General features: G+C 41.9%; 1 pseudogene; it reads right to left on the minus strand.

Annotated features, from left to right (window-relative positions):
- Window positions 1–356: 356 nt before the first annotated feature.
- LOC103604504 lies at window positions 357–739 on the minus strand (annotated as a pseudogene).
- Between the last annotated feature and the right edge of the window lie 6936 nt (window positions 740–7675).

The raw sequence follows: 7675 nt of genomic DNA on the forward strand, positions 1-7675 counted from the left end.
TTCCAGGGAGCTATATCAGGTCACACAAGAAAGAGGAAAGCACTTCAAAATTTAGAAATAACCACCAAAGCTCAGGAATAAATGTAACTGCTTCAAGAGCTTGCAATCTAGTTCCTAATTCCTGTATGTGAGAGCATTTTCCAAGTAAAAGTTACTTTCCCAAACAAAATTTAACAATCAAAACATATATTGAGGTCATCAACCACAGACCATGACAAAAACGTAGTGTAAGTGAGGACAGAGTGGACAGAGGAAAAAAGAGAAAACATAAAACTCTCTGGCTTCAGCTTCTCCGGGGTGTCAGCCAGTCTCCATCAGTTGACCAAACCCACTGGCTGTCAACTGCTGATCCTGCCTCAAGATGACTAACTTTTCTCTGCCCACCAGACCAGCTTGACCAACCGCTCTGCCGTGTTTGTGATCATCTGAGCCTTCTCCTTAGCTCTCTTGCACCTTTTTGCCACCCTGCCCTGCACTCCATCATTTGGGTTCTGAAGATGATTCACAGAGCTTTCCTCTGACGCCTCCACCTGGATTTTTATTTGGATGAGCATATGGCCCATCTCCCACAACCTGCCCCTATTCCACATACGTGCTCCCCTGTGCTTCCGAGTAACAGGCAACGATCCTTACCCATCTGGTAGATGACTGGAGGCAGAAACTGTTCAAAATCTTCCTCAGGCCCCTGCACCTCCACGTCCTCTGATTCTGCCAGCTCAATGGTGTCCAGGGGCCTCATTTTCTCCTGGGACGTACCCACATGAGCAGCAAAGCAGAGACTCCCCCTTCATTCTTCAAGGATGGTTTTGCAAGGGACACAGTTCTAGGTTGGTGAGTTTGGTTTTTTGTTTGTTTTTGTTTTTGTTTTCCCTCTCTCAACATTTGAAATATTTTACTCCACTCTCTTCTTGCTTGCTTGGTTTCTGAGAAGTGGATATATAATTCTTATCCTTGCTCCCATATAGGTAAGATTTCCCCCCTCTGGCTTCTTTCAATGTTTTTTTATCTTTAATTTTTTGCAGTTTGAAAATGATATGCCTTGGTGTGGATTTTTGTTATTTACCCTCCTTGATGCTCTTTGAGCTTCGGGGATCTGAGATTTGGTGTCTAATATCAATTTGAGAACATTCTTAGTCATTATTGCTTCTAACATTTATTCTGCCCATTTCTCTATTTCTTCTCTTTCTGGTATTCCCACTCTCTGTGTGTTACATCTTTTGCAGTTGTCTGACATTTCTTGGCTATGCTGTTCCCTTTTTTTTCAGTCTTTTTTCTCTTTGCTTTTCTGTTTGGGAAGTTTCTATTCACATATCCTCAAGCTCAGAGGTTCTTTCCTCAGCCATGTCTAATCCACTAATGAGCCCATCAAAAACATCTTCATTTCTGTTAAAGTAGTTTTGATTTTTTGTTTGGTTGTTTTTGGTTTGGGGTTTTTTTGGGGGGGGGTGGTTAGTGTTTTTTTTTTAATCTCTAGCATTTATTTTTTATGTTTTCTTAGAATTTCCACCACTCTTTACATTGTCTGTTTCTTCTTGAATGATGTCTATTTCACCCATTACAGCCCTCAGCATATTAATCATAGTTGTTTTAAAATCCCATCCTGATCATTTCAACACCCATGTGATATCTTTGTCTGGTCCTAGTGTTTGCTCTACCTCTTTGAACTGTTTTTTGCCTTTTAGTATGCCTTGTAATTTTTTGTTGATAGCTAGATATTACGTACTGGGTGAAAAAAAAAAACTGTGGTAAATAGGCCTTTAGTAATGTGGTGGGGGTGGGTGGCAGGACGTATTCTATCTAGTGTGATGATGATTAGGGCTCCGTGTTTTAGTGTCCCTGTGCCTCCGAACTGTCAATTTCAAAAGTGCTGCTTAGCCCCCACCCCCACCCCTTAGATGGAACAGAATGGACTGAGTGGACTGATTTGGGGTCTTTCCCTTTCCTCAGGATCATCAGGCTCTGATAAAACCCCAATAGTTTAGGATCTTGAAAATAGTTTCTGCTGAGAGCATGCCTTGTTAAGAAAAACTAAGTGCTCTGGCATATTCAAATTGGTTCCTTTTTTCCCTCCCCCTGTTGGAAACTTTTTCTCCAATATTCAAGGAGCTTTTTCTCTAGTATTCGCTGTGAGAACTTGGTCGAATGCCTGGAGGTAAAACTTGCAAAAGTATGAGGGCTCCCTTATCACTGAGTCCCCTGGATTTTTTAATTCTCAGACGTTCACTCTGAGCCTCCAGAAATTAGTCAATTACATTTCGGATTTTCCTACCCTGGTACTAGTTCCCATGTTTCTGTTTGTGCGTTTCTGCTGCAGTAACTTGTGATTCTTTGCACCCACCTGTTTCTACAAAGCACAGGGCTGTGGTTTGCCCTGTGCCCTCACTTCTCTGACAGATGAGTTGTTGACTTTTTTAGTTTGTTAAGCCTCTTTGTTGTTATGACAGGGTGACATTTTGTTTTAAGCTCTTTATATCTGGGACCAGAAACCAGAAGTGCAGATAGATTTTTCTAAATGCATAATGTATAAATTATAATATAAACTGGGTGGGTAATGGGAACTATACAGTGAACGTCAGTAGGACTCACCTGTAAAGTCATGTGTCCCTATTGTATTTTTTGTGGCAAGGTTTTAACTTTTGATAAAATTTATTTAATGGTTATAGGATTACTCAAGCTTTCTATTTCTTTCTTAGTTGATTTAAAACTGTATTTTTATTACCCATTTCATTGAAGCCTTTGAATTTATTGGCATAAAGTTGTTCATCACAGAATTTGGCAGAAACTGGATGTGAAAGCTGGCTTTGGCATAGGCCGACCTCTCAGGATTTCTGCTTTCATGCTTTTCACAACAGCTCGGCATATCATAAAAAGGCATATTTATTATATTTTCTCAGCATTTTAGTTGTGTCAACCAGTGCAGTTTGTCATGGCATATAAACTTTCTACCGGAAAGAGTGTAATGATTTTCTTTCTTAAATTAGGACGTACGTCTTCAAAGCCTGAGAAGCACTTTACTTTATACTAATGTATTCTTCAAGTGGACTAATAACGTAAGTCCAAGCCTTTGTTATTCATGATAAGGCCTTCTCTATAACATAACAAACCCTGATTAGGGATGAGAAGCCTTGGAAATACGAAACTCTTAGCCAACACTTTTTCATCTGTCAAATAGGATATTAATATTTTTTCTGCCTATATTACAAGCATATGAGGTTGTTGTGGAGACCAAATCATAGTCATTTAAGTGAATGCGTTTTTTTTTTGTTTGTTTTTTGGGGGAGCATTGCGTACAAGGTATTATTTTTCTGTGTGGTGCTCCACTAAATGGAATATATACAAGTCGTGTCAAATCATATTCATTTAAGTGAATGCGTTTTTTTTTGTTTGTTTTTTGGGGGAGCGTTGCGTACAAGGTATTATTTTTCTGTGTGGTGCTCCACTAAATGGAATATATACAAGTCGTGTTTCCAATACCAACCCTCCCCTCGCAGCCTGTCAACTTCTGCCCAAGCAGTTCTGGTGTACAGCCAGTTTGAGAACCCCCGTGCTGTCCTATACACCCTCTGTGACAGCATGCAGAAGTGAAGAGATAGGTACTTTAAAGTGACAAGAAAGCGCCACGGGAATTTCATGGTTATAAGAGAGACATGAGCGATGGGAAATTTACAATTTCTCTTCCAAGCACTAAGGAACAACAACAGTCTTACATTCTCTTCAGGTTCTTTCAAGCATTTGAAGCTCTTCTTTTGGTTTCCAGAACAATTCTGTGAGGCTCGTGGGACAGGTATTTCTACCCCACTTTACAGATGAGAAAACAAGAGCTTAAGATGGTCAGCTGGGTCTTCCAGCTGCCTTTCCTAAGCTCTTTCTTCCACAGCTGAGTCTTTGTCATCTTGTGTCATAATGGACCATTCTTTGTCTGTTCACCCATTGAATGCAAAGCTCCTCAAGGACATGATCCATGTGTCATTGCTCTTTTAAGTCACAGCACCCAGCACAGTGTCCGAAACAATTTAATCTTTTTGTTGAATGAATAAATGGGTGAATAAATAGATCTTCATGGTAAAAGATGGGAGGAGAGGCGAAGTGACTGACCAAGGTCAGGAATCACATTTTCAGGAGGACCAGGACTAGAACTGAGGCCACCTGAACACTGTCACTGGGTCTTTTCTCTATGTCATATTGCCTCCTTAAAGAAGTGACTTGAAGATGACTTCCCATAAAGGTGATTAGGAAAAGCTCAAGAAGTGACTATATGGATTTATTCATCCCCTGTCCCCTGTCCCCTTACAGAAATGATTTAAGAGGCTTACAAGGACCTGCCAATTCATCAAGAGAGAATACATTAAAAGTTGGAGCAAAATAAAAAGACAAAAAACTGGAAAATGTGGTAAGGAGCTAGAACACGGGGCTGAAAGTACAGCCCATGATGCCTTCCCAACCTGTCCCAGGAGCACCTCGAATGTTGCTCTTGGGGTCCAGATGCAGAGATAATTGATTCAGACTGAGGAAGAGTTGGGGTCTGGGTTGTATGTAATTAAAATAAAATGACGGCACACATGAGAATTAGGGGGTTTGCAAGATCTTCCCTGTAAGAGCCAGAACAGGGAACTTCTCTGGCTCAGACGGTGAGCTCTGGGGGACCTGGTCATTCTCACAGGCATCTTACTCTAATTAGGACTCGGCAGCTGTGCTGTAGTAAGTTAGACTTTTTAAAGTCCAAAGCAACAAAACCCTGAATGCATGTGCTGTCCACAGAGCTTCCAGAGTTTTGCTGCTAAAATTGAACACTGCATATGTGGAAAGGCTGTTGAGAGGGCAGCACTGCAGGAGATCGACACGGCCTCGCAGGCTCCTTCAGAGCCTTCTCTAGGATTGATTTTGTATTTAACTGACACATTTGTTTTTCGCATCAAAAGATGTTAAGGACATAAAGAGAAATTTATAATTTCAATAAAATTTTATGCTCATGTTACTGCTATAAATAATTATAATCATGTTATTCTGATGATAACACATTATACTCTGGAGCTTTCAGAATTACTGGAGCACAGTGTCCAAATAGATTATTCTCTAAAACTCGTGCTGTTAATACCAAATGCTAAGCACCAAGAGTACATTACTAACTGTTATTTATATCATCACTACTGCTGATACCCAGACTGATACATACAAAGATGGGATCTTCCCTCTTATTACAGGAGCAATATATATTCATTAAAGGATATTCGGAAAACACATATAGACAATCAAGGGTGAAAAGCACCGGCCTGCATCTCTCCCATCGGCCTGCCCTACCAGCCCCCTGACTTTTGTGGGCACACCCTCAGTCCCTGAACAGGGGCTGTGGAGGACACCTGTTGGCACACAAAAAGGACATTTGTTGGTGCTATGGCAGATGACCACTGCCAGTCCTGTATTTATATAACGCTTTTCAAGGGGTTTACACACACCTCACATGCATTTCATTTTGATTGTCTTGCTCATCTTGACCTATATTTTTATGTAATAGGGAATTGTGCAGATTTTGCAATACAAATTACCCACAGTAGGAGGCAGATTTTTTAAAAAAATACAGGGTTGCCAGTTTTAAGCCATAGGAGATTTTTTAAAAATAAAATTATAGTAAAGCTATTCATACCACAACCTCATGTTCCTCAACTTCACCTGCTAAAACCTGAGTGAACCTGTGGTTCCAGGTGTATTTGACGTATGGAAATACGTCCCCTTTTCACAAGCCAGTCTGTTGAATGGGGCTGGGGCAGGGGGTGGGGGCCAAAACATGCAGGGTTTAGGTCTGCGTCCTAACTGGGGAATTAGGATGCAGACTCCGATGCTGACGTGCTTCTGTACATACTGACTTAGTGTCGGGCCTTAAAAACTAACGCCACCTTAAGTGACATTACACCCAGCGCCATTATGGGCCCACAAGGGCATATTAACGTGGCAGCCTAAGACGGCGCCAGGAGGAAGTAGGGTGGGGGGGTCTGCGGGAACCTTGCCTTAGCCCTTATTGGCCAAATACACGCTTCTGTGCTCATGAACACTGCGTGATTGCGATAGCTAGGCATTGAGACAGGATGCATGCTCTCGTAACCTTTAAGCTGGTCAGAGGATGTAAAAACCTCCCTTCCCCATTTGCCTTTAAAAGCAAGTGCTTGTGTGATAATAAACGGAACTGCTCGACAGAACCCCCGCCACATCTGAGTGTCCTTTAACTGGCTGGTTGGGGCCGGCAGCTGTGCTCACCTCTCTTCACGGCTCTCTTCCCCCATCTCCTTCCAACGGGGACAGGAGGGAAAGAGGAATCCGGGCAATTCGCTCGCCCACCAGAAGGGACACCAAGGGAGAGACTGATAGTGAGGCAAGGGCTGTTCGGCCGGCCGGCGGTGGACCCAACAACTTAGGTTGGAACAGAGCACCCAACCTGAGCCTAACCTGCATTCACATGGGCTGGGGATGTGTTTGGCTATGTCTGGAGAGCTGGGGAGGGCATGGGCAAGGCTATTTACAAGAATGTTAGGGATCCTTGTGGGGAAGCCAGTCATCCTAAAGGACAGCCCACAAGGTGGCCCAAGCATCAGATGGGAACAGAGCTTTTGCAGGTGCAGTGTCTGCCACTTGAGTCATTCCCTGGTAGGGTGAAGGAGCAGCGGTAAAGAGCGGGTAAAACCTAAGAGGTATTTCATGTAAAACTCTGAGGACAGGAGAGCAGGAGAGAATGCAGCTTGGTGGCATATACAACCCAGAGAACGCAATGGAGGAGTCGGCTGAAGCCTGGCACAGCACAGAATGGAGCAGCCTGGGCAGGACCTCAGACCCTCACGGGGAAGCAGGACAGGGCCTGAGACACCCAAGGCTTGACCCCAAGGGCACAAACCACAAAGACAGAAATGAATAGATTCAGCTACTTAATATTTAGAAAACCTGTTTAAAAAACAAACACAGAAATAAAATGAAAAGACAAGTGAAAAATTGAGAACAAGGTCTATATCATACTTGACCAACCAAAGATCAATATCATTTCTACACAAAGAGCTATTATAAATAAATAAGGAGATAACTGTCACCACCAACCCCCCCCCCAAAGAACACTAATAGGTAATTCATCAAAAAAGAAATATACATGGCCAATAAGTATATATTTTTAAATGGACAACCACATTAGAAATCAAAGAAATGTAGATGTCTTGAACTAAAAGGCTTCAGTTTTAAATGCACTTTATTGTAGTTTTTTACCAATAACCTGCACACATGGGTGTGTATTTGGGATTTTGGAGTCAGGCTGAATTAAAATCCCAGTTCTCCTATATACTAACTGGGAGACATTGGATAAATTATTTACCCTCTACGAACCTCGCTATTCTCATTTTAAAAATAGAGATAACAGTACCTAGATCACAGTATTGTCAAGAGGAATGAATAAAATCCTGCATATAAAATGCTAAACACTGTGCCTAGCACACAGTAAAAATTTAATAAATGTTGCTATTTTACTAATAGCTATTCTGATCTATTGGGTAACAATGAGACTATCTGGTTAATCAAAAACATGGATCATCTTACTTCTTCCAGTTTTGTGAGCTACTCCAAGATCACACACACACACACACACACACACACACACACACACACACTCACAAGATAATGAACAACTGTTATTAAAGACTAGTGC

The sequence above is a fragment of the Galeopterus variegatus genome, unplaced genomic scaffold, assembly GCF_000696425.1.
Source record: "Galeopterus variegatus unplaced genomic scaffold, G_variegatus-3.0.2 Scaffold5192, whole genome shotgun sequence".
NCBI classification, from domain to species: Eukaryota; Metazoa; Chordata; class Mammalia; order Dermoptera; family Cynocephalidae; genus Galeopterus; species Galeopterus variegatus.